The 27,466-nt window shown below is 36.7% G+C and overlaps 1 long non-coding RNA gene across 1 annotated transcript; it reads left to right on the top strand.

Moving 5' to 3' along the window:
* Window positions 1-27,466, top strand: LOC145804845 (uncharacterized). The gene is made up of 3 exons (XR_014347397.1): window positions 1-382; window positions 8,828-8,904; window positions 27,114-27,466. It is a non-coding gene; the product is annotated as an uncharacterized LOC145804845 (long non-coding RNA).

Genomic DNA, 27,466 nt, shown 5'->3' on the forward strand with positions numbered 1-27,466 from the left:
AAGCAGCAATTGGAGCTCCACTTGACCGGGTCTGGTATCCCTCTCTCTCTCTCTCTCTCTCTCTCTTCACAAATTGATTCACATTTACGCTAAAGCTTTCTTCTTCTTCTTCAAAACCTAACCCCAGCTGCAATTCTTCAATTTCCCTTGCCTGAGGAACACAGAGAGAGAGAGAGGGAAGGAGAGAATAGAGAGAGAGAGAGAGAGAGAGAATGATGTGGTGTTCTATCTGATATCGATGCCTCTAACGCTGGGCATGGTGCTTTTAACTCTGAAATACTTTGCTGGACCATATGTGCCTTGATACGTCCTTTTCACGGTTGGATACACCTGGTTCTGCTCTCTCTCCATCATCATCCTCGTCCCCGCCGACATTTGGACGGTACTCTCTCTCTCTCTCTCTTTCTCTAAAATATTCCTTAATCAATACATTATTAGATCATAATTCATTTCACTAATTAGCGATAGCTTGGCAGTGTTGGAAAAAATGGGTTTTTGGTGAGTTTAATTAAATATAAAAGTGGGTCCCAACCATCTATTGAGTTGGGTCCAAGTAGGTCTAGATATTTTGCAATGAGATCTTTACACCACAAAAAAGGATGACCAAAAATCATTAAGAATTGAATGAGAAATTGCCTTTAACTTCATAAAAAAGGTAGTGGGATTATTGTGCATAATTTGTTTGTAACTCCTGCATTATTGCAGAGGTTAATGGTGTGTTAGTGACCATTAGTGACCAGCCATAAAGGCAGGTTAATGGTGCATTTGACCAGCCATAAAGGCTGGAGGCTCCTCCTCTCTCCCCTATACATGTATAAATTGAGACCCTCCTGTCTAGTCTCTACACAAATTTTTCCTTCCATTTCACAAGTCGGTTTGCCAGAAAATTCCTATAGTGAGAGAGTGCTGTCACAATTTCTGTTTGCTAAGCTAGACAGAGAGTGCTTCTGCCGTAGCTGGTTTTTGACCGTCGTATCCTGGGAGACAGACGCCGGAATTCCTCAAGCACTCGACCCGTGAGGCGGCGAAATCTGTTTTAAGGAAACTGCTTCCGTGCAGGCTTCGGTTTGCTTTCTTCGCTATTTTATCTTATGATGTATTGTAATTTTCAGCATGTTTCATGTTATGTAAATTGAATTGTTTATGAATCTATTTGTATTTATCATACACATGGACAACAAGCTTAAAACAGATTTTATATTCCTTCAAATTAATGCATAGATTCATATGTAATAGTTGCTGCTAGTAGTCATTTGTTTTAAATAAAAAAAAATACAGAACGTGGTTCATCACTGCAGATTTCGTAGCATACATAAACCTGCTATTTCATGAGTAGATGGTCATTATCATGTTTGCTTTAATATTATGTTTGTTCCTCAAAAATTTTGTGCACTGCCTGTTCATAATACTGAATCAAATTGAAACTGTTTCTGGTTTGGAATTACTCACTGTTTGAATGGTTCATGTTATGTCATTGGAAAAAAAATAAAATAAAACAGGACAAAAAAGAAAAGACCATATATGCATGCTATTTTCTGGAGCATTTGTAAGGGTAACTGTAGCTTCTATGACCTTCATAATTAGGATGTGTGGCCGGGTTTTAAAAAACAACTAAAACTGGTTTCAAAGGCATGAATATGATATTAAATTAATATAAATATTTATATGCTTGTTCTTGGTTCTGGTTTTTTTAGGATTAGGATGCTAGTGGTTTATTCTTGTAAAGCCAAAATTGGTTTTTAGTTCATTGGTTTTTATGAAAGTGGATTAATATATGCAAAGTTTAATTAGACTGCTTTTATTTCTAGATCTCTAGCATTTGTGTAGAATTTGGTTTTTATTTGTTCTAGTATAATTTTATTATATGAGTAGTATATAGTTCTGTATAATGCATGCTCATAATTTATAATTTTATCATGATTTGCATGTTTTTAATTTTATAATATAATTTGCATACTTCCGAGTGTTGCAATTTTGGACATGTTAAATATTTTCTAGAATATTTGCATTGTTAGAATCACTTGTATGACTAGTGTAAATTAAATTCTTTGCAACTCTAGTCTATTAATTTTGCAGTTTAAAGTTTTGGAGTTATCAAATTTTTGTAACTTGTTTATATAGTTAATGTATAAATTAAATTATGAATTTAATTTTGAGGTTTTAGTTTTATATGGAACTCTTGCATGTTAATTGTTCAAATTTATTTATATATTTATTGTGTAAATTAATTGTAAATTTAATTTTGGAGTTATTAAATTTTTTTTTTGTAACTTGGCTACATTTATTTATATTTTAATGGTGTAATAATTTTTCTATAACTCTTGTACATTAATTTTAATTTAATTTTAGAGTTACAAAAGTTTGTAATTTATTTGGGAGTCATAAATTTTATAACTTGTCTAGCATAATTAGTTTTGCTATTTAATTAATTTATTGCTTTTATAGTTTCTTTAGATTATTTGTTTTATATTTTGTTGTGTTTTTCTACTAACTTTCTTTACAGGAAGAACAAAATTGGAAACAAAAATACAAATCCACATGAATCGGATTTGGGACTGTAAAACAAAAAATACTAATTTGCGATTTGAACAGGATTAAATTTGCGTGGAATAAGGAACAAGATTGGATTTTTAGGTTTTTTGGACATATCTGTGAATTGAAATATTCACTTTACTGTTGAGTCTTATTTTGGATTTATTCCATATATTGTTTTGAAAGTTTGGTAACTATTTCGATTTAATGCGATTAATTACATTTTGGGAAAAAAAACGAAGTGTTAGAATGTTTGTTTTGAGAATTTCAGGAGATTCGTCTCGTTATAAGCTGTCCAACGATATAAAGAACGTCTCAAATGGAGTCCGGATGAGCCCACACGGTTATTGGAAAGTTTGCTAGTTTTTGTTATCAAATGATGACATCATCATGATTCAGATATGATGTCAGTAGCCTAGTAAGCAGCCATGTCAGTGACATGTGGCAAACCAGTCAGCAACACGTCATTTGATCATTGGAGCTTATGGTATTTGCAATTTAGCCTTTGGAAGTTTATGAAGTTATGTTTTGACCCCTAAATATTCTGGGTAAACAGACCATTCCAGGTGCAACTGTGAATTCCGATTTTGCATATTTGGACAATTTTTTAATTGTAATAGTTGCATTTCAATTTGTAGTAATTTTAATATCTAGTTTGTAATAGTTTCACTATAGTGAAAGGAAAGGGGAAAAGAAAGAAATTATAAATCTTCGGGTTTAGAGAAAATCTTTGGGATTAATTATTCCCAAAGTGGTTTGGTTTTCTGTAATAGAAACCAAAGTGGTTAACCTTGGCTAAAGAGTATTTCTTATTTGTTCAGAAATGACAACTAAGATGGATTTGGTTTCAAACCTTTGTGGTTAGAGAAAATCTTTGGGTTTAAATCTTTTTATTCCCAAAGTGGTCGTAAACCAAGTTTGGAGAAAATCTTTGGTTATAATCTGATTACTTCCAAAGTATTTGGTTTATAATCTGATTAGTTCCAAAGTGTTTTGATTTTGAGAAAAGAAACCACATTTTAGCATTAGCTAAAACATTTCTGATTTTTATTCAGGAATAATGGGCTCAGTTTCGGGAGTACCGGTTAACTTTTATGAGCGGTGTAATTTTGGTAGCAAATTTTATTTGCTTGGGAATTGGTTTGTTATAACTTGGTTTATCCCTTGGAAAATTTAATTCTAAAAATTGTTTCTCACGGACTAGGAGTCAACATGCTCTTGAAAGTTTTGTCAAAAGGTTAACTGGGTTTTAAGTGGGATCGATGTGACCCCTCCAGTCTTCCTGGGAACATTCCTGACCATGTTCGATTCTAGGTTAAGTGGTGAGACTAGTTTTGAATTAAATTTCCAACTGTGGGATTTTCTAGTGTTAAGTTTAATTTATGAAAATATAGAAAGTGAAATTCTGTTGTGATTTTTCGGAAATGGTTTCAAGAGGTGAAAACAGAAATGTTGTTCTACTTGACAACCTTAAGCCTTGCGAGGTTCTTAAAGGAAGATCTAGAGAGATTAAGTGTGATTAAGGGAAATTATAAGATTGCATAATAATATCTTTGAATTTATCAGAGGCAATTAGTATGTTATCCTTGTGTCAATTATAGTATACATGATTGATATATAACTTTGCTTGAAAGCAAAGATGAGACAACCCGATGGAGTGGGTGAATATATTTTTTGAAATTCCAAATATATTCTTAATTTAGTGGCTCATAGTGAGTATAAGATCACTGATCACAAAGATAGAAAACTGGTAGTTTCGAGAAGGTGTTAGACCAATGGCCACACAGTTATGAGATTGTGGTTCCTGGTAATGAATAGATTACTGATCATATGTCAAGACATGATGATTCCTAGTAATGAAAGAGTATTGATCCTATGTCAGGACGTTGTGATTCCAAGTAGTAAAGTGACTACTGATCACAGGTTAAGACATCATGATTCCTAGTAGTAGAAAGTCTACTGACCACATGTTGAGAAATTAGTGATTCCTAGTGATAAGACTACTGGCCATGTTATGAAGTTCCGAATAGTGGACTATTGAACACTAGATTTGTGTTTCCTAGTAGTAAGACTATTGGCTTCAGAGTGATATGTTGGACCAAACTTGTTTTGGTGCCTTGAATTCAAGAAAGACCTAATTCGATTAATGACGGTCTGAGAATATGTTTTCTGTGATATGATTATGAGAGTCTCATAATCAGTGTGATACAAGGAATTGTTTAAAGACCCTGTATGAATTTTTGGAAAAGGCCAAAAGCCTTTGTATAAATTCTACAAATGTGGGGGGTGTTACGCAAAAGGTGGTAATACCTAAACCTAAGAGGGTTAAGATAAGCCAAAAAAATTCCGTTGACTTTGTATTCGACGGTTATGCACAATATAATAGTGCATATCGTTTTCTTGTGTGTAAAATCTATTGTTCCAGATATACATAAGAATACTATCATGGAATCCAAAACTGCATTGTCTCCAAGAAGGGGTTCCGAGTTCCATGAAAGAGGTTGAAGGTGACAATGATCACATAGATGATCATATAGATGATCAAGTCAATGATCAAGCTAATGAAGTAGATAAGCCAAGAAAGAGTAAAAGGGTTCGGATTGCAAAGTCCTTTGGTTCGGACTTCTTGACTTACATGTGAGAGGGACTTCTTGACTTACATGTGAGAGGGAGAACCTTGAATTTTCTGTGAAGTTGTGACTTCAAGAAATTAAGAGTGAGATTGACTCCATCTTACAGAACCACACCTGGGAGTTGGTGGATTTACCTCCAGGTAGTAAGCCTTTACGCTACAAGTGGATTTATAAAAGGAAGATAAAGGCCGATGGGTCAATTGATAAGTATAAGGCTAGGCTCGTTATCAAAGGGTACAAGCAACGAGAAGGCCTGGATTACTTTGATACGTATTCACCTGTAACTAGGATAACATCCATTCATATGGTGATTGCGATAGCAGCTTTGCGCAATCTGGAGATACACCAGATGGATGTAAAAACAGCTTTCTTAAATGGAGATTTGAATGAAGAAATCTACATGGAGCAACCTGAAGGGTTTTCAGCTCCAGGACAAAGCAAGAAAGTCTGCAAACTTGTCAAATCATTATATGATTTGAAGCAAGCGCCTGAACAATGGCATGAGAAGTTTGACAACGCACTATTGTCAAGTGGGTTTAGAATCAACGAATGTGACAAGTGTGTTTATGTCAAAGACACTGACAGAGGTTATGTCATTTTGTGTCTATATGTTGATGATATGCTCATTATAGGTAGTAATGATGAAATGATTAGAACTACCAAGAGAGTGTTAAAATTCAAGTTTGACATGAAAGATATTGGCCTGACAGATGTAATTCTGGGTGTTAAGATTACCAAAACAGCTTATGGTATTGTAATTTCTCAATCTCATTATGTCGAGAAGATACTTGAAAAATTTGATAAATCATATACAAGTGTGTCTAGGACACTGGTAGACGTAAGTCTACATTTGACCAAGAATAATGGTGAGAGAAGCTCTCAGCTAAAATATTCTCGGGTCATTGGAAGTTTGATGTATCTGATGAGTTGTACAAGGCCGGATATAGCCTACTCTGTTAGTAGGCTTAGTAGATACATGAGTAATCCAAATGCCACTCGTTGGAGAGGCATTGCGCGGGTGTTAGGTTATCTACGCTACACCCGGGATTATGGGCTGTATTATACCAGATACCCAGCGGTACTAGAAGGGTATATTGATGCTAATTGGATATCTGATATAAAGGACTCCAAATCTACCAGTGGTTATGCATTTACCCTCGAAGGGGCAGTCGTATCTTGGAAATCTTCCAAGCAAATGTGTATATTGAGATCAACGATGGAATTTGAGTTTATTGCTTTGGATAAAGCAACTGAAGAAGCTGAATGGCTTCGCCAGTTCGTTAAGGATATTCCATGTTGGCCGAGGCCTGTGCCTGCTATCTGTATTCATTGTGATAGCCAATCGGCGATTGGACGGGCACAGAGTCATATGTATAATGGAAAGTCTAGACATATCCGTCGTAGACATAATTCCATACGACAATTACTTTCTAATGAAGTTGTCTCTCTAGACTATGTAAAGTCTACGGACGACATTGCGGATCCGCTAACCAAAAGGTTAACTCGAGAGTTAATAGAAACGTCGTCAAGAGGAATGGGGTTAAGGCCTTTAGTGATGTTACCGGAATGGAAAACCCAACCTAGTTGACTGGAGATCCCAAGATCTAGGTTCAAAGGGACAACCTAATTGCGTGTAACGGATGAGTCACTATGGAGGTAATCCTCCTACCTATTCCTTTATATAGTGATACCCTGTGGGGTGGGAGGTTAAGCTGATGCTTTTAATGACCTAAGTGTTGTGAATAGTCAACCGTGGTATAGAGAAATACCTTATGTAGGTCACCTATGTGAGTGTAAAGTGGGGCCGCTTTTAGAAGAATTGGGAAGGCCAAAATTCTTTGAAACCACTCACTGAACCAGGCTAGTGCTCGGGGCCATACAGGGCACACCAGTGAGAACAAAATGGTGGTAGGAGTAATTCCCGTGTGAGATCTATTGTCTCAGTTTACATAAACAGCAGAGCAGTTCAAGATGTCATATTCACTGATTAGCCAGTAAACTCGATAGGTTTTCACTGGGAGAGGTTCAAAGCCAAAAGCTACCTTCTCTGATGTCGGGGTTAGTCCGTTGTACTCTCTCTCCGAGTCATTATTATTGATCGGTGTCCGTTTGTTGAGTCATTCGGTCAATTTTTATTCATGTGGGGGATTGTTGGAAAAAATAGATTTTTGGTGACTTTAATTAAATATTAAAGTGGGTCCCAACCATCTATTGAGTTGGGTCCAAGTGGGTCTAGATATTTTGCAATGAGATCTTTACACCACAAAAAAGGATGACCAAAAACCATTGAGAATTGAATGAGAAATAGCCTCATGAAGTTAACTTCATGAAAAAGGTAGTGGGATTATTGTGCATAATTTGTTTGTAACTCCTACATTATTGTAGAGGTTAATGGTGCATTAGTGACCAGCCATAAAGGCAGGTTAATGGTGCATTTGACCAACCATAAAGGCTGGAGGCTCCTCCTCTCTCCCCTATACATGTATAAACTGAGACCCTCCTGTCTAGTCTCTACACACAAATTTTTCCTTCCATTTCACAAGCCGGTTTGCCAGAAAATTCCTATAGTGAGAGAGTGCTGCCACAATTTCTGTTCGCTAAGCTAGATAGAGAGTGCTTCTGCCGTAGCTGGGAGACAGACGCTGGAATTCCTCAAGCACTCGACCCGTGAGGCAGCGAAATCTGTTTTAAGGAAACTGCTTCCGTGCAGGCTTCGGTTTGCTTTCTTCGCTATTTTATCTTATGATGTATTCTAATTTTCAGAATGTTTCATGTTATGTAAATTGAATTGTTTATGAATCTATTTGTATTTGTCATACATATGGACAACATGCAGTAGATATGATATTTAAAACTATTGGCAATCTTAGAATGTTGAAGAAAGGCTTAAATTATATTTTAGTAATGTAGTTGTGAGTTGAGTAGGCTTAACTAATTCCTTTGTTGTCCACAAATCTGCAAACTTGACTATTTGATAATGCACTTGATATCAATTTTAAGCTACATGTTATGTTCTTATCTAGGTATTGGTATTATGTTGTTAGGTCATTTTCATTTAAACTCTCCTCAAACATATATTCTAATTTGGTATTCAGTTAATTTGTTGGGATTTATTGGGAGCTAAGATGCATTTAGTTATATATGAGGCCCAAATTGAAGAGTCAGATAGTTGCAATTAATATTGATGGAACATGATGTGCAGCATGGTACAAAGAAAAGGGGCAAATTAGGAATAACACATGGAACATGCTTTCCATGTTGTTTTGTAATGAATTTTAGGCTTAATTTGAGTCCTAATTATGTCTTTTATAGGTTAGTATGATATGGGATGGTTTTATTATCAGTGTTTATTACATTTTAGTTGTTAAGAGCAGTTGGTAATTTTTAGAGTTGTTTTACATGTACTGTAAAATGGGTCACACACAGACTGTAAAATGAGTCAGTGGGTTGTTTCATTGCTCAAGTAATTGCGTTTTATATGGAGTTTTTTTTTTTATATATTAAGATTAGAATTTTCTAATTGGTCACATTAAATGGTTTGTACAATTAAAATGTCCTAGAAGAAATTTGAATATCCTGAACTAGAGTGAGCAACATTTGCAAAGTGACCATGCTTATTTATTATTATGGGGTAATATAACCATCTCATTTTTTCTATGCAGACAATAATTGGTCAATATAATGAAGGAATCTCTTTGTTTTGGAGTTGGTCATACTGGAGTACATTTTTACTTACTTGGTATGCTTTTGCTTTTCTATTTGTTATTTGTTAGATCTAGTTGATGACATCAAGCACTTTGTTGAATTTGTATATTATGGTTATCTACTAGGTGATCTTTTAGTTGTATTGTGCAACATTTGAAAGATTTGTGTATTGTTTACTTGCTTAACTCAACATATGCTTGTCGCAACTCTTTGGGCTTGGTTACATGAATATTGTTTTGTAGTATGCTTTGTATACGCCTGCAATTTCTATCAAACTACACACTACTATGCCTTCCCTCTATCTCAACTCGTGTTAATTTTTTTATTCTATTCCTTAGCATTACCTATAATTTTACTATTTCTTACATTATATAGGTATTTGAATTTCTTCGACTGGTCATACGACCAGTAAGGAGTGGACCCCACAGCCTTAAGGCATAAGCCTTGTCTTGGAAGATGCTCACTTGAGCACTTCACATTGGTTCATGAACCTTCCCTTCCCCAAGTGCTATGCACCATTCTTATTCCGCGACCATCTACTCACCTCACAACACCCGCTTCCTGACCATTGGGTTGCCTCACTATCTTCGCTTTGTAACTTCCCACTTGCGCACCATGTGCCTCATCTTCACCTTGCCCACTCGATAGTCATATTACCTTGCCAAGGCTCCAACTCTGAAATGGCACTTTGACATTGTATGGCCTGTCTAGGTTGGAAGCAAGGACTAGGGACTCCTTCGGGGTTGGTGCCATGGTTATGGAATGCTCGAGCAACCCATGATCCCGTGCGAAATCACCATGGACTTGTGGGTTGGCTGCTAGAGTTGAGGGATCATCAAAACTACTCAACTCACTCCTTTAGAGTTGCCCCACTTTGACTAGTCTTAGAGAGAGAGAGAGAGAGAGAGGGGGGGGCGACTTTTACACAAATAAGAAATTCAACCTTTTATTAACTACTTTTATCAAATCTCCATTAACAATGTACAAGAGCATTGCTACATTAGTCACCATGATCATCTCATTACTACTGCAATAACAAATAAGGCCATATATAGGAAGAACCAACCTAACAATGCCGCTAAAGCTTAAGTATCCAAACAGACTTGACACAAAATATATCTTCAACAATTTGTTAAAAATTTGATTCGCCCCCCAAAAAAATAAAAAATAAAAAAAAGTAAATAATGTATCTTTCAAATTTTAATGAGAATTATTTCACTAGAATACTGTCGAAAATGAGCTCCTCTGAATGTTAAGTTAAAGCTACAAATTGGAAAATTTTCTTTGAAAGTAATGCTTCGGCCCCGAGACAGAAGGACATCGTACAATAGGAGGAAAATTTATTTTAATTTACATGAAAATCGTCAAGAATCAATATAGGCCCAAGAAAAACCAGAAACCCCAACAACGCCCCAGATTATAGCATTAATAAGCGCCATGACAAAGCCCACTCTAAACACGTCAGGAAGGTCTATGTAACAAGCTGTTCAAACATGGCAAAGAAAACTATCAGTCCTCAAAACTGCCACATCTACTAGGGTACAAAATTAATAATAATTACTTGCGTGCAATCTTAAATTATTGAGGATGCTATTAGTTAGTTATCGATTCCAAATCTTAAATCTCTTTCTCTTCAATCTTCTCAATAATCAAGAGCAAAAAAAATAAATATGAACACAAACATATACTATAAAAGGAACTAACATAGTTAAGGTGAACAGATTTGAGAATCCTAGAAACAGGTGAATATATGTGTACTAGGCCATGAAGGGCCATGGTTTGATACTCACCCCCTAATGGACTTTCAAGATAGCATAGAGTTTGAGTTAGAAGATACTTGCCCCTAATGGACTTTCAAGATAGTATAGAGTTTGAGTTAGAAGTGGATAGAGAGAGTTTGAATTGAGAGTAGTAAAATCACAAGAAGGTAGAGTTTGAGTTGAAAGTAAGAGTACACAAAAGAAAAACACTTTAATAGAATTCACAAGTTTAGAATTGCTTTGTTAGTTTGGCCAAATGATGCCTCACATATGGTGTGGAAACAATCTAGATTCTTCCATCATAATCAAATGATTGCCTCCCATATTTATAGACGTTTACAAATAGTCTAGACATTTACAAATATCAATGATCTAGTAGTATGAACGCTATCTAGATTCTTCCACCACTTTATGATGGAAAATGTTTACAATTATCTACCGAATTATAGACATTTCTACAAAATTTTACACCAATCTAGAATCAAATTTGTAGTTATTTGATAAAATTTCCAAGTTGTGACATTATTCCCTACCTAAATTCTTCATGGCCATTGATGGACACCATGTTGTGGATCCGGGCCACACCAGGAAACTCAAACAAGCAATAACACAAGAGATTTAACGTGGTTCGGCAAGTCGCCTACGTCCACGGGCAGTGGATTTCACTATATGGAGAGAAATGGAAGAATTACAAACAATACACTCAGATAGTTGTTCACTCACACTCACACTCTATCAACTCTCCTTAGCCTCTCTATATATACACATTACAGATGCAGGTGGAGAGGCTTTCAAGTGAGCTCGCTACCAGCCCACTTCTTCTCCTTTCGGTGGCTTTCTTCACATGGCCAACTTACCTTTGTAGGTTGGCAAGCTTGTGCACTCACATGTGAAGGAATCACCCCTCACATGGGGTGATATCCAACAAATCACCCCCTCAACCCATGTGAGTAGTTCGCGGTTGAATCTTTAGCCCAATCTTCAACAAATCTCCACCTTCGCGAGAATTCTCTTATCCAACATAGTGATCGATCAACATTGCCATGCACCCGAAGGTGCTCATTTCCGAGAGATGTTGACCAAGTCCAAACAGTGTTGGAACTTGATCCCAGAAACCACTTTTGTGAGCATATCGGCCGGATTATCTGCAGTACTAATCTTTTGAAGCAGAATATCCCCTTGATTCACAATTTCTCGGATGAAATGGAAATGGACATCAATGTGCTTGGTTCGAGAATGATGAACCTGGTTCTTTGCCAAACAAATGGCACTCTGATTGTCACAGTACACCTCAACGTGCTTCTAAACAATACCCAAGTCTTCAATCAACCCATGTGGCCAAATAGCTTCCTTAAAGGCTTATGTCATTGCCTTGTACTCTGCCTTTGTAGTAGACAAAGCCACCGTTGACTGAAGCGTTGACCTCCAACTCACCGGCCCTTTAGCAAGCGTAAATACATACCCTGTTGTTGATCGGCGTTTGTCCAAGTCACCAGCATAATCTGAGTCCACATATCCACCCAAATTCTGACCAAGTCGGTTATCTCTCTTGAACTTCAATCCCAGATTAACTGTGCCATGTATGTACCTTAGGATCCATTTCACAGCCTGCCAGTGATCTTTTCCTAGATCATGCATATACCTGCTTACCATACTCACAGCATGTGAGATGTCAGGCCTTGTACAAACCATAGCATACATTAATGCACCAACTGCATTTGTATATGGAACTTGTGCCATATGCTTCCGTTTTTCTTCTGTGCGTGGAGACATCGAAGCACTGAGTTTGAAATGAGGGGCCAATGGTGTACTCATAGCTTTTGTTTTCCCATTTATGCCAAATCTGTCTAACACTTTTTTCAGGTATTGAGTTTGTGTCAGATGAACCGTGCCCTTCTTTCTGTCTCTCTTGATCTCCATGCCAAGAATTTTCTTTGCTTCTCCCAAATCCTTCATTTCAAACTCCCTTGCTAACTGTGCCTTGAGTTTGTCAATCTCCTCATTGCTCTTTGATGCAATTAACATATCATCTACATATAAGAGCAAATAGATGAAGAACCCATCTGGAAGCTTGCGGAAATATACACAATGATCAAATTGACTTCTTGTGTATTCTTTCTCTATCATGAACCGATCAAATCTCTTGTACCATTGTCTCGGGGATTGCTTCAATCCGTACAACGATTTGTTCAGCTTACAAGCCTAATTCTCTTTTCTAGCAACTTTGAAACCATCTGGTTGGGACATGTATATCTCCTTTTCAAGATCTCCATGTAAAAAGGCAGTTTTGACATCGAGTTGGGCGAGCTCGAGATCAAACTGTGCAACCAAAGCTAACTAGATACGAATAGACGTATGCTTCATAACAGGTGAGAATACCTCATTGTAGTCTATTCCTTCCTTCTGAGCATAGCCTTTAGCTACCAATCTAGCTTTGAATCTGATGTTGTCTTTGCCTAGGATGCTTTCTTTCTTAGTGTAAACCCATTTACACCCAATTGCTTTCTTGCCCTTCGCAAGTTGCACCAACTCCCAAGTCTGGTTCTTGTGAAGTGACCCGATCTCTTCATCCATAGCCTCCTTCCAATTGACACTTTCTGCATGCTGCACGGCTTCTTTGAAAGTACAAGGAACATTGTCTTCAATGATTGGAAGTGCATAGGCTACCATATCGGTCATCCAACCGAGTTGCTTAGTAACCCTTTTTCCTTTCCTGATTGCAATGGGTTCTGATTGTTGTGGGGCCTCTGGATCTTCATTTTCATCTGAACTCTTTTCAAAGCTATCCACTGAGACTTTTTCAGGATGGTTGATTGGCTGACTAGTCTTTGCTGGAGTCTCAAACTCCACCTGCACTGACTTCTTCGATGCTTCCTCATTCTGTTGAGGATTTAGCTATGTCAGCATTGTAGACTCATCAAAGGTGACGTCTTTTTTGGTGACAACTTTCTTTGATTCAGGGCACTAGAGTTTGTATCCCTTGACACCGTCACTAAAGCCCAAGAAGATGGCTTTCTTGGCTCTTGGATCTAACTTAGATTCTGTAACATGAAAATAACCTGGACATCCGAAGATACGTAGCTGATCATAATCAGTAGCTGGCACTCCTAACCATACCTCCATGGGAGTCTTGCCATCTAGTGCTGCAGTAGGTAGTCTGTTGACAAGATGACGAGCATAGTTCAATGCCTCGCCCAAAAATGCCTTGCTCAATCCAGAATGTGACAGCATACACCGGACTTTCTCCACCAAAGTGCGGTTCATGCGTTCTGCAACTCCATTTTGCTGCGGTGTTCCAGGAACTGTGAAATGTCTCACTATCTCTGCATTCTGGCAAACCTCTAAGAAGGGATCTGATGTGTATTCCCCACCATTGTCAGATCTGAGCTTCTTGATCTTTCTGCCTGTCTAGGTCTCAATCATCTTCTTCCACATAAGAAAGATGTCTAAGACTTCATCTTTGTGCTTCATTGTGTAAATCCAAACTCTTCTTGAGAAATCATCAATGAATGACACAAAGTAGTGTTTACCTCCCAACGAAGCATTCTTGGAAGGACCCCATACGTCGGTGTGAACGTAGTCTAGAATCCCTTTGGTACGATGAATAGCAGTACCAAACTTGAATCTTGTTTGCTTGCCCAGTACACAATGCTCGCAGAACTCAAGCTTCCCTGTTTTGGCGCCTTTCAATAGGCCTTGCTTTACCAATCCTTGTAAAGCCTTCTCACCGACATGCCCTAGGCGCATGTGCCAAAGTCTGGAAGTGTCTGATACATCATCTTCTGAGCTGGTGGAGACAGCCACTCTCCCTGTGACTGTAGAGCCGTCTAGGAAATATAAATTTCCCTGTCGAGTACCCTTCATTGCAACAAATGCTCCTCGAACAACTTTGATGACTCCACATTCCATGGTTATTATGTAACCTTTGGAGTCTAAAACTCCCACTAAGATGAGATTCTTTGCTAGATCTGGTACATACCGAACATCTTCAAGAATTCTGATTGTTCCATCATGTATCTTCAGTCGAATTGTTCCAATCCCCATTGTCTGGCAAGCTTGGTCGTTGCCCATCAGCACAACTCCTCCATCGAACTCTTGTAAGCTCGAGAACCACTGCTTGTTCGGACACATGTGGTAGGAACATCCGGAATCTATAATCCATTCATCAGACTGGCCATATGATGAAACTGTGAAGGCTGATCCTTCACCATTATCTCCATCTTGAGCAACGTTTACCTTTTCTTCTTTCTTGTCTTTATTGGGACAATCTTTTGCCCAATGCCCTTTCTGGCGACAAGCAGCACACTCGTCTTTTGCAAGACGTCTTCTATCCGATGATTTCCCTCTGGATTTTGAGCGAGACTTTTCTCGCCCTGTATATCTCTTGTTATTTGTTCTACCTCTGACTGTCAATGCCTCGGATGCTGAGTCCCTATTTGCAGATTTATCTTTCCTTCTGAACTCATTATTTACCAAGGCGTTTGCAACATCTGCATACTTGATCTTTTCTTTACCGTACGTAAAGTGGTAGTGAGATGATCATATGAGTCAGGTACAGAATTCAACAATAACAGTGCTTTATCTTCATCACCAATATGATCATCCAAGCTCTTCAAATCGGTGAGAATTTTGTTGAAATTGTTTAGGTGTTCGTTCATCAAAATACCTTTCTTGTAGTCGAAACGAAACAACCTCTTCTTCAAGTAGAGCCGGTTCTCAATGCTCTTTGTCATGAACTTATCTTCCAACGCCTTCCAAAGCTTCTTCGTAATATCATATTCTGTGAAGGCATACTTCTCCTCTTTTGCAAGGCAAAGTCGGATGAAACTACAGGCCAGGAGATTCACCTTCTCCCATTCTATCCCGTCCAGGTCATTTGGTTTGTCTTCCAGAGTGAAGTGCAGGTTCATCTGGACAAGCATATCTTTAACTTCGCATCTCCACATACTGAAGTTGCTGCTTCCATCAAACTTTTCTACCTCGAACTTAGCATGGGACACCGAGGTCCAATGCCTAGAGTGGCTTGTAGTCGATGGATTACTTATGGACTCGGTTGATCTGGACTCGGTTGATCTGGTCTCTGTTGATTCTGCCATTAAACTGTTTGTTTTTTTTAGAAACTTCGATTCAAAAAAAAGACTATACGGATGTGTCCGGAATACTCCAAATAGTTGGAAAACACTATTGGATCGTCAAAAACGAACTCCGAATGACTTAGATCAGGCCAAAACAGTTTGGACGCCTTAGATCTGCAGAATCTGGTGCGTCTGAGATGCACCAGATAATTACTCCGGAACGGCGTGGTCAACGGCGCGGTCAATGAAGGCTTGGCGGCACGGTCAATGGCGGCTTGGCGGTGCGGTCAACGGCGGCTCGGCGCAGTCAACGGCTCAGCGATGACGTGGTCTGACACGTGGTTGACAGTTTGACACGTGGGTGCTGACGTGGCGTCTGCGTGGCACTGACGTGGCGTCTGTGTGGCACTGACGTGGCTGGCGCGTGGATTACACGCGCATTACTCAGTCGCCTTCTTCCTTGCGCCGCGCGTGAGAGCGCGTGTATGCGAGTGTGATGACGAGCTGGTGGTCAAACAGCGCGTGGCGGCGCGTGTGGACAGTGGCTTCACTCTCCTTCTTCAGACGGCGCGTGAGAGCGCGTGGAGCCACTTCTGGGCTTGGATTTTGCTTTTCTGGACTCTTCTCTTGGAGTTCTTGCTCCTGGTATGGTCAAAAGTTGATTTCGAGCACTTCGAAATCTAGGCACTTTTGGAAAAAATTTGATTTTTCACCACCCGAGCTTTGATACCAATTGTTGTGGATTGGGGGCACACCAGGAAACTCAAACAAGCAATAACACAAGAGATTTAACGTGGTTCGGCAAGTCGCCTACGTCCACGGGCAGTGGATTTCACTATATGGAGAGAAATGGAAGAATTACAAACAATACATTCAGATAGTTGTTCACTCACACTCACACTCACACTCTGTCAACTCTCCTTAGCCTCTCTATATATACACATTACAGATGCAGGTGGAGAGGCTTTCAAGTGAGCTGGCTACCAGCCCACTTCTTCTCCTTTCGGTGGCTTTCTTCACATGGCCAACTTGTGCACCCACATGTGAAGGAATCACCCCTCACATGGGGTGATATCCAACAAATCACCCCCTCAACCCATGTGAGTAGTTCGCGGCTGAATCTTTAGCCCAATCTTCAACACACCAATAAAATGAAAAAACCCATGACTGTTGACTGCACAGATGCATCTTCATGTTTGAAATCACCCCCAATTGAACGTATCATCACCATCAAAGTTGTAATTTAAACAAATTAAACCAATGAATTGGTGTTGGGTTTTGGTGAATGATGGATAGTGTCGTATTTTAAACAAACGAAGAGGAAAGGAGCAAGTGAGTGAAGGATTGGGATGGAATATTTTATAGTAGTGGGATGGAATATTTTATTGTGGTGGGCCTATTGTTTTGCTTATATGTTGATGGTCGATTGGCTGTCCGTAAACTTAGTGTTTTATGGGAAAATCGTGTATAATTTATTCATTAAGCAAAAGTCTTTTAAAAAATAATGAAAAATTTAGAAAGAAAATCTTGAATTTTCTTCCTTGACACCTATTAATGACTTCATACTTTTCTGGGACTTCTTTTGAATGATGAATGAAGATGCAAATAACATGCCCAATGACTGAGGAAGGGGTATATTTTAGAATATTTAATTTTTATTTTTATGTTTGGATTTTAAATTTGTCGACAGAAATGGCAAGGACAAGACAAGAAAAGAAAAGATTAAAACAAATCATAATTCTAAAAGTCGGAGAATAACAAATGCCTTCAAATAATAGGTTTAAGAGAACTTCACAACAATCTTAACACATTTTTCCTTGTATTTTAATTATAATTTTTTTAGTACATTATAAATATGTACAAGAAAGATCCTCGAAACAAATATAAAAATAAAAGGCCCACATGTAATAGAAGTCGGTTTGGACCAAGCCCTTCCAGAAGTGCACATTTTTTCGTATGTGCCCACAAGACCATAGTTGCACGAAGCGGAAGGAAGGACAAGAGCGAGACGAGAAAGAGTGAGCGGATAGAAGTTTCTTAGGTTGTGAGCGTCTCGGGGAGCGGTAATATATATATATATATATATATTAATAGTTATTTTTAAAATATATTTATTAGATAAAGATGAGTTAAATAGTTATTTTTAAATATATTTATTATTTTTATCTTAGTTATTATTTTTATTGATAATATTTTTAATTTATTTATATAATTTATTTTTTTATTTTTAATTGATATATATATTATAAATAAAAAAAATATAACAAATAATGATCTGTTGTGTTCATGGGCACGAAAGTGCTTTTTCGGTTGTCTCTTGGAATTGAGGGGCCGAAAGAAGTTGCAATGAAACTTCTGAGGATGAATCTATCAGTGATGCTATTGATCACTGATAGATTCATCCTCAGATCTAACAGCAAGTACAACTTCTTTCGGCCCATCAATTCCAACAGACAACCGAACAAGCACTTTCGTGCCCATGAACACAACAGATCGGAGAAGACAAAGATGATATTCGAGCCGGTTCTCCAATAATTTCTTTGAATTCTACTGATCCGGAGATTCCACCGAATGTCTTGCCTGGTCTTCCAGCTCAGCTGGCTGCTTTCTCATTCGTGCCATTTGTTATTTTCCAAAAGAGTCTGCCCCCCAAAATGGCAACCCTTGCGAACAGGATCCTGGGTGCAAATGCAGATGTGCCTATCATCCATATTTAGTATTTCACACCCTTGATGCATTATTATTTGTTTAAACAACTTTTTCTTATCAGGATCTAAGATAAGGTTTGGTTCCACTTCTAAGAGGTGGATGAGAGAAAAGAGAGAGAGCCATATCGGAAATGGAAGAGAGAGAGGACGTCATCGCATGGAACTTGTCCCCTCCACCGCCATCGTCCGATTTGCTTGGTGGAGGAATGCGTATCGGAGTTCGGCGGTGATGATGGAGATGGCGGCAAGTGATGTTGAGGAGGGAGGAAGAGATCTTAGTGAAAGAGGTTTGGCTCAGTGGAAGAGAGAGAGAGAGAGAGAGAGAGAGAGAGAGAGAGAGAGAGTGAGAGAAAAGAGAAGTGAATGAGTGAATAGGAAAAACAACATATATATATATAAGGGAAAATGAGTGAGACCCCCTTTGGGCCCCACACATCATGAGTGGTTTGGGGGTTGTGGGGGTTGTGGGGGTTTATGGAAAAGGGGGTCTATCATTGTTGATATGTACGGGGATTCAGGGATTATTCAGGGTGGGGCTCAGGGCGGGGAGTAATATTATACATAATTTCGGAAAAGGGGGTCTATCATTGTTGATACGTACGGGGATTCAGGGATTATTCAGGTGGGGCTCAGGGCGGGGAATAATATTATAATTATTTTTCCTTATTTACCAACATGTGTGACTTTTTTCTTTTTTGATCAGATGTGTGACTTTATTAGAGAGGGTGGGGCTCAGGGCGGGGAATAATATTATAATTATTTTTCCTTATTTACCAACATATTTGACTTTTTTCTTTTTTGATCAGATGTGTGACTTTATTAGAGAGGGTGGGGAATAATATTATACATTATTTCGCAAAAGGAGGTCTATCATTGTTGATATGTACGGGGATTCGGGGATTATTCAGGGTGGGGCTCAGGATGGGGAATAATATTATAATTATTTTTCCTTATTTACCAACATGTGTGACTTTTTTTCTTTTTTGATCAGATGTGACTTTATTAGAGAGGGTGGGGCTCAGGGCGGGGAATAATATTATAATTATTTTTCCTTATTTACCAACATATGTGACTTTTTTCCTTTTTGATCAGATGTGACTTTATTAGAGAGGGTGGGGCTCAGGGCGGCGAATAATATTATAATTATTTTTCCTTATTTACCAACATGTTTGATTTTTTTTTTTTTGGATCAGAAGTGTGACTTTATTAGAGAGGGTGGGGCTCAGGGCGGGGAATAATATTGTACATAATTTCAGAAAAGGGGGTCTATCATTGTTGATATGTACGGGGATTCGGGGATTATTCAGGGTGGGGCTCAGGGCGGGGAATAATATTATAATTATTTTTCCTTATTTACCAACATGTGTGACTTTTTTCTTTTTTGATAAGATGTGTGACTTTATTAGAGAGGGTGGGGCTCAGGGCGGGGAATAATATTATACATAATTTCGGAAAAGGGGGTCTATCATTGTTGATATGTACGGGGATTATTCAGGGTGGGGCTCAGGGCGGGGAATAATATTATAATTATTTTTCCTTGTTTGCCAACATGTGTGACTTTTTTCTTTTTTTGATCAGATGTGTGACTTTATTAGAGAGTCTTTGGGTCTTTTTATTTTTTTTTTATGTAATGATAATTCCTCTCTCTTAATTAATTCACCTAGATTTTTATCCCTTTATTACTTTCTTTCTTTTTTATTCCTTCAATTACTTTTTTTCTATCTCTCAATCAACTTTACCTAAGAAAGTCAATTGGTCTCATCTATCTTTTTCTCCAAGACAATCTATTCATCTCTTTATCTTTCTCTTTCCAAAGATTGTTATTCCGTTTATGTGTTTGGTAACGTGATTTTGTAGGAGACAAGGTGTAGTGACAAAAGTCATAAAACTGAAATGGTAAATGATCACTCGATTAAAAATCGCCGGTCAGACCAAATATCTGATATGCATGGTTTTGAGCATTACCTTAGTTGAAATCGGATAAATACTTCTCCACCCAAAGTAGATTGGTTTGAGTAATAGTTCAATGATAAAATCGAACCAACTTGACTATAAAGTTAATCAAAGATATTTATATCATTTTTTTTTTTTGAAATATTAGGTAAGTTAATGTCTACATAGTATTTCAAAACTTTTGAATAATTATTAATATAAAAGGTTAATCGGAGTTACTATTCACTGTATTATGAAATTTTCATTTTTATTTTTTTAAACTATAAATGGAAAAAATAGTTGGTATGTACTTTTTCCCCATAATAGTGGGATCAATTTTATTTTTATTTCTTTTCAAAATAAATTTTCACTAGCTCTAACCATCTATCACTATCCACAACTCTTAATAAGCTCGATCGATCTTTAGTGACCCTCTAGTTACTCCCATGACATTTAGTAACCCTTAGGCTGCGTTCTCGCACCCTTCTATTCATCTTGTGACCTCTGACCACGTCCTCCAACCACTCACACTTCTACCCACCCTCTACAGCCAATCACTATTTTTAATAACTCACCAAACATGTATATTTTTTTTATTTGTTTTTATTTTCAAAATATTTGTTTCTTATTTCAAGTATAAATAAAGAAATAAATAACAACATCATAAAAGGAACTTCGAATTAATCTTACTATTGCCAAATTGCAATATCCTCACATGATAATTAGATTTTTGATCATTTGGACGGTGATTGATTTGGTGGCATTATAGTGAATTGGGTGTTGGCAGAGACCATTTGGTTTTAATAAAGCAATTTATGTGGCGTAGGAGGTAATTAATCTAGTGAGATGAATGGAAAGTGGGGTGAGTATGTAGTGGTTTGGCAGAGGGAAGAGAGATTGGGATGTCAGTGGGTTTGTGATGATGTGAGAGAAAATAAAGAGATGCAAAGTATTAATAGCAGTAGTGATAGTGGTGGTGATGATGTTATGTGTGAAAATAAGGTGACGATAATTTTATAAGTTAAAAATACAGATAAAAAAGTTGAAAAAGAAGTGATTGTAAAAGGTTACGTTTATCGAATCGATTTAATTTTTTTATAAATGATATATATATATATATATATATATATAAATTACAAACTGAATAATTTGAATCATTCAAACGACATCTGTAGTTAATTTTATGGGCTCCTCAAGTATAAATTTAAACTTAAAATACCCGAGCCAAGTCAAAATCACCATTGTTTTTTGAACAACCATAAGCCCTAAATTTTGGGCCCAATTGGAGCTCCTATTTGACACTTTTTTTTTTTCCAGTGGACATCTTCTTTTGGTCTGAAAATTTATTTTTAAATAAAATTATTTAATTTAAAAATTAACTTTCAAATTAAATTATTTGATTTGATTGTATTATTTGTTCGATTTTGATTTTTGAATAAAACACATTATCAACTTTCTAACTAAAAATTAAAAAATTAAATATGTGGACTTATATAATATAATATGTACCCCACCAACACAGGAAAGAAATGATGAAAAAGAATAATTAATTAATTCAGTTAAAAAAACTGTCCATTCATTCTTCAACAATATTTCATTCTTTCACTCGCTACATCTAAACCTTGATCGTGACTATCTCTCATTTGTTGATTGCAACCGATAAATAAAGAGTCACATAAATAACAATCAAATCATTTTAAACCAATGAATTGGTGTTGGGTTTTGGTGAATGATGGATAGTGTCGTATTTTAAACAAACGAAGAGGAAAGAAGCAAGCGAGTGAAGGATTGGGATGGAATATTTTATAGTGGTGGGATGGAATATTTTATTGTGGTGGGCCTATTGTTTTGCTTATATGTTGATGGTCGATTGGCTGTCCGTAAACTTAGTGTTTTATGGGAAAATCGTGTATAATTTATTCATTAAGCAAAAGTCTTTTAAAAAATAATGAACAATTTAGAAAGAAAATCTTGAATTTTCTTCCTTGACACCTATTAATGACTTCATACTTTTCTGGGACTTCTTTTGAATGATGAATAAAGATGCAAATAACATGCCCAATGACTGAGGAAGGGGTATATTTTAGAATATTTAATTTTTATTTTTATGTTTGGATTTTAAATTTGTCGACAGAAATGGCAAGGACAAGACAAGAAAAGAAAAGATTAAAACAAATCATAATTCTAAAAGTCGGAGAATAACAAATGCCTTCAAATAATAGGTTTAAGAAAACTTCACAACAATCTTAACACATTTTTCCTTGTATTTTAATTATAATTTTTTTAGTACATTATAAATATGTACAAGAAAGATCCTCGAAACAAATATAAAAATAAAAGGCCCACATGTAATAGAAGTCGGTTTGGACCAAGCCCTTCCAGAAGTACACACTTTTTCGTATGAGCCCACAAGACCATAGTTGCACGAAGCGGAAGGAAGGACAGGAGCGAGACGAGAAAGAGTGAGCGGATAGAAGTTTCTTAGGTTGTGAGCGTCTCGGGGAGCGGTAATATATATATATATATATATATATATATTAATAGTTATTTTTAAAATATATTTATTAGATAAAGATGAGTTAAATAGTTATTTTTAAATATATTTATTATTTTTATCTTAGTTATTATTTTTATTGATAATATTTTTAATTTATTTATATAATTTATTTTTTATTTTTAATTGATATATATATTATAAATAAAAAAAATATAACAAATAATGATCTGTTGTGTTCATAGGCACGAAAGTGCTTTTTCGGTTGTCTCTTGGAATTGAGGGGCCGAAAGAAGTTGCAATGAAACTTCTGAGGATGAATCTATCAGTGATGCTATTGATTGGCTCATCAATAGCATCACTGATAGATTCATCCTCAGATCTAACAGCAAGTACAACTTCTTTCGGCCCATCAATTCCAACAGACAACCGAACAAGCACTTTCGTGCCCATGAACACAACAGATCGGAGAAGACAAAGATGATATTCGAGCCGGTTCTCCAATAATTTCTTTGAATTCTAGTGATCCGGAGATTCCACCGAATGTCTTGCCTGGTCTTCCAGCTCAGCTGGCTGCTTTCTCATTCGTGCCATTTGTTATTTTCCAAAAGAGTCTGCCCCCCAAAATGGCAACCCTTGCAAACAGGATCCTGGGTGCAAATGCAGATGTGCCTATCATCCATATTTAGTATTTCACACCCTTGATGCATTATTATTTGTTTAAACAACTTTATCTTATCAGGATCTAAGATAAGGTTTGGTTCCACTTCTAAGAGGTGGATGAGAGAAAAGAGAGAGAGCCATATCGGAAATGGAAGAGAGAGAGGACGTCATCGCATGGATCTTGTCCCCTCCACCGCCATCGTCCGATTTGCTTGGTGGAGGAATGCGTATCGGAGTTCGGCGGTGATGATGGAGATGGCGGCAAGTGATGTTGAGGAGGGAGGAAGAGATCTTAGTGAAAGAGGTTCGGCTCAGTGGAAGAGAGAGAGAGAGAGAGAGAGAGAGAGAGAGAAAAGAGAAGTGAATGAGTGAATAGGAAAAACAACATATATATATAAGGGAAAATGAGTGAGACCCCCTTTGGGCCCCACACATCATGAGTGGTTTGGGGGTTGTGGGGGTTGTGGGGGTTTATGGAAAAGGGGGTCTATCATTGTTGATATGTACGGGGATTCGGGGATTATTCAGGGTGGGGCTCAGGGCGGGGAGTAATATTATACATAATTTCGGAAAAGGGGGTCTATCATTGTTGATATGTACGGGGATTCGGGGATTATTCAGGGTGGGGCTCAGGGCGGGGAATAATATTATAATTATTTTTCCTTATTTACCAACATATTTGACTTTTTTCTTTTTTGATCAGATGTGTGACTTTATTAGAGAGGGTGGGGAATAATATTATACATTATTTCGCAAAAGGAGGTCTATCATTATTGATATGTACGAGGATTCGGGGATTATTCAGGGTGTGGCTCAGGACGGGGAATAATATTATAATTATTTTTCCTTATTTACCAACATGTGTGACTTTTTTTTTTTTTTGATCAGATGTGACTTTATTAGAGAGGGTGGGGCTCAGGGCGGGAAATAATATTATAATTATTTTTCCTTATTTACCAACATATGTGACTTTTTTCTTTTTTGATCAGATGTGACTTTATTAGAGAGGGTGGGGCTCAGGGCGGGGAATAATATTATAATTATTTTTCCTTATTTACCAACATGTTTGATTTTTTTTTTTGATCAGATGTGTGACTTTATTAGAGAGGGTGGGGCTCAGGGCGGGGAATAATATTATACCTAATTTCAGAAAAGGGGGTCTATCATTGTTGATATGTACGGGGATTCGGGGATTATTCAGGGTGGGGCTCAGGGCGGGGAATAATATTATAATTATTTTTCCTTATTTACCAACATGTGTGACTTTTTTCTTTTTTGATCAGATGTGTGACTTTATTAGAGAGGGTGGGGGTCAGGGCGGGGAATAATATTATACATAATTTCAGAAAAGGGGGTCTATCATTGTTGATATGTACGGGGATTATCCAGGGTGCGGCTCAAGGCGAGGAATAATATTATAATTATTTTTCCTTCTTTACCAACATGTGTGACTTTTTTCTTTTTTGATCAGATGTGTGACTTTATTAGAGTCTTTGGGTCTTTTTATTTATTTTTATATAATGATAATTCCTCTCTCTCAATTAATTCACCTAGATTTTTATCCCTTTATTACTTTCTTTCTTTTTTATTCCTTCAATTACTTTTTTTCTATCTCTCAATCAACTTTACCTAAGAAAGTCAATTGGTCTCATCTATCTTTTTCTCCAAGGCAATCTATTCATCTCTTTATCTTTCTCTTTCCATAGATTGTTATTCCGTTTATGTGTTTGGTAACGTGATTTTGTAGGAGACAAGGTGTAGTGACAAAAGTCATAAAACTGAATTGGTAAATGATTACTCGATTAAAAATCGCCCGTCAAACCAAATATCCGATGTGCATGATTTTGAGCATTACCTTGAAATCGGATAATACTTCTCCACCAAAGTAGATCGGTTTGAGTAATAGTTCAATGACAAAATCGAACCAACTTGACTATAAAGTTAATCAAAGATATTTATATCATTTTTTTTTTGAAATATTAGGTAAGTTAATGTCTACATAGTATTTCAAAACTTCTGAATAATTATTAATAAAAAAGGTTAATCGGAGTTACTATTCACTGTATTATGAAATTTTCATTTTTATTTTTTTTAACTATAAATGGAAAAAATAGTTGGTATGTACTTTTTCCCCATAATAGTGGGATCAATTTTATTTTTATTTCTTTTCAAAATAAATTTTCACTAGCTCTAACCTTCTATCACTATCCACAACTCTTAATAAGCTCGATCGATCTTTAGTGACCCTCTAGTTACTCCCATGACCTTTAGTAACCCTTAGGCTGCGTTCTCGCACCCTTCTATTCATCTTGTGACCTCTGACCACGTCCTCCAACCACTCACACTTCTACCCACCCTCTACAGCCAATCACTATTTTTAATAACTCACCAAACATGTATATTCTTTTTATTTTGTTTTTATTTTCAAAATATTTGTTTCTTATTTCAAGTATAAATAAAGAAATAAATAACAACATCATAAAAGGAACTCCGAATTAATCTTACTATTGCCAAATTGCAATATCCTCACATGATAATTAGATTTTTGATCATTTGGGCGGTGATTGATTTGGTGGCATTATAGTGAATTGGGTGTTGGCAGAGACCATTTGGTTTTAATAAAGCAATTTATGTGGCGTAGGAGGTAATTAATCTAGTGAGATGAATGGAAAGTGGGGTGAGTATGTAGTGGTTTGGCAGAGGGAAGAGAGATTGGGATGTCAGTGGGTTTGTGATGATGTGAGAGAAAATAAAGAGATGCAAAGTATTAATAGCAGTAGTGATAGTGGTGGTGATGATGTTATGTGTGAAAATAAGGTGACGATAATTTTATAAGTTAAAAATACAGATAAAAAAGTTGAAAAAGAAGTGATTGTAAAAGGTTACGTTTATCGAATCGATTTAATTTTTTTATAAATGATATATATATATATATATATATATAAATTACAAACTGAATAATTTGAATCATTCAAATGACATCTGTAGTTAATTTTATGGGCTCCTCAAGTATAAATTTAAACTTAAAATACCCGAGTCAAGTCAAAATCACCATTGTTTTTTGAACAACCATAAGCCCTAAATTTTGGGCCCAATTGGAGCTCCTATTTGACATGTTTTTTTTTTTTCTTCAGTGGACATCTTCTTTTTGTCTGAAAATTTACTTTTAAATAAAATTATTTAATTTAAAAATTAACTTTCAAATTAAATTATTTGATTTGATTGTATTATTTGTTCGATTTTGATTTTTGAATAAAACACATTATCAACTTTCTAACTAAAAATTAAAAAACTAAATATGTGGACTTATATAATATAATATGTACCCCACCAACACAGGAAAGAAAAGATGAAAAAGAATAATTAATTAATTCAGTTAAAAAAACTGTCCATTCATTCTTCAACAATATTTCATTCTTTCACTCGCTACATCTAAACCTTGATCGTGACTATCTCTCATTTGTTGATTGCAACCGATAAATAAAGAGTCACATAAATAACAATCAAATCATTTTAAACATCAAATTGCAAGAACATTCTATATATAATCTATAACATATATAAAAAGAAGGTAAGAGTGGTGTAACGCTGCTGCTGGTTTCTTTGTTTAGTGTAAAGCTGATGTTGGTTTGGTGTAATGCCTTGTTTTACATCTACAACCGATTGACCAACCAATCGGAGGCCACCATCTCTCCCTTCTTGAATCTTGCACAAAACGCATGCACCACTATCACCGTTTTAGGAAGACCACAAGCAGCAGGAACATTCAAGAAGGGATAAGCTCATGACACAAGCGATAAGCTCTTTAGGAGTTGAGTGGTGCGATTAGTGGAACGATGGAAGATCTTCAAGAGTTGCGTGGGTGTTCAAACTCATCACCGAAACAGAACCTTCAGTATATTTATGGGCATACATACTGAATTGTTGTATGTTCTATGAGCTGGAACAACCTGCAGAAATTGAG

This window comes from Camellia sinensis, chromosome 12, assembly GCF_055761805.1.
Source record: "Camellia sinensis isolate YWXY chromosome 12, ASM5576180v1, whole genome shotgun sequence".
In the NCBI taxonomy this organism is placed as follows: domain Eukaryota; kingdom Viridiplantae; phylum Streptophyta; class Magnoliopsida; order Ericales; family Theaceae; genus Camellia; species Camellia sinensis.